The sequence below is a fragment of the Gallinula chloropus genome (genome assembly GCF_964237585.1).
Source record: "Gallinula chloropus genome assembly, chromosome: 1".
Taxonomy (NCBI): domain Eukaryota; kingdom Metazoa; phylum Chordata; class Aves; order Gruiformes; family Rallidae; genus Gallinula; species Gallinula chloropus.
In genome coordinates, this window is record NC_140085.1 from 15,624,320 (window position 1) to 15,625,917 (window position 1,598).

Genomic DNA, 1,598 nt, shown 5'->3' on the forward strand with positions numbered 1-1,598 from the left:
TTATTGCCTGGATTATTATTAGCTATTTTTAAAAGGCTTTAAGCATGCGTGTGTGTTAAAGTTACGCTAGCGTAATGTTAGTGTATGTTTGCTGTTGTAACAGGAAAAGCTGTCTGACTTTTTTTAAAATGAGCAATCATATATATAATCAAGTTGGTTGAAACTTCCTTCCTGGTAGAGTGCAGCACTTCCTTTGCATCTGGATGTGAGTGCAAGCAAGAAAAGCAGAACAGCTTAAACAAAGAATTTGTGTGTGAATGATCTTCCTTTTAAAAAGTAGGAACTTCAGAAATTAAACAAATGAATCGTCTTCAGCAATTCAGCCTTTATTTTATAAGCAGGTAATATTTCCTTGTGCCTTGTCAGTTACAGAGGTGGTGTGTCCACCTCTGCTGCTTTCCGGAACTTGAAAAAAAAAAAGAGTTAGCATGCTGTGTTGTTTCAGTTTAACTTTCTGTGTTTTTTATCTTCTTACTTTGTTTTGTGCTAAAGCATTGTTACACTGGGTTTAACTCTTCCAGCAGTAGAGAAAGATTTTTATGTGTAAAAAAAACATTGGAAAGGAAGTCCTGTATTTTGCTGTAACTTAGCTTATGTGAGCATGTTCAATCAGCGCTGCCTTCCTTTCCAAGTTCTTGGTGAATAATTTCCACTTGAATATTGTTTAATGAATATTAACAGTATTCTTTGTTTACTGAAAGTTAATAAGATCGGCTGCTTGTGTTTGAAGTTGCTTTACAGGTGTTTTATGTGTGATTTGATGTACAGGGTAATGAATTGCTATTAGTTTGGAAGTTTTTTCTTTTGTAACAAAAAGTTTATACTGGAGATGTTTATTTTTAAATGAATGGATGTTATCAGTCTGGGGAATTGATTTATGTAAAAGAAGCACGTAGAAGGATGCTAATCTTGAATTTAGATGCACATTAAGTATCTCTTTGGAAGTAGTCCTTGCCTTTTAGGTCCTAATGGCTATTTTTTGGGTGTAAGTCCTTATTCCTCATCTCTAAAAAGAGGCAAAGGAAAATGGGAATAGACTCACTTCTGTCCAGTCTGCAGATAAATCACTTGTTTTCTTACTTTCTGTTGTTCCTGGAGTTCAATGGGATCATGTTCTGCTCATACACAGTAATAGCATGTCTTGATTTCTGTGAAAGTCTACTTGTGTTAGTATCAGCAGCATCAAAACAGAAGAGACAGCAGAAGAATTAGTGTTTGATTAAATAGAAGCAAGAACAAATCAGTATGGAGGAAATACATTGCCAGACTACTTACCCTTAGTGAAATCTGGGAAGGCTGTTTAAATACCCTGTTTTAATTATTTAATCATTGGAGGTCTGGGGGAGGGTGTTGAGTTTTTTATATATTTATTACATATTTAACATTGAATTGGATAGATTATGTCTGAGGAGGTTTATGGAAGTAAAGTGTTTATGACCAGAATTTAAGGGGAAGGGGAAATATAAAAAGTGTATATGTAGCAGAATTCTGACTGGCCTGTGATTTTAGTTAAGAAGAGTTACAAAAATCCAAAGCAAGAGTAAAGAAAAATATAAACGAGAAAATAATTGAGTATTTATATGTTTTTCTAGTCTTCT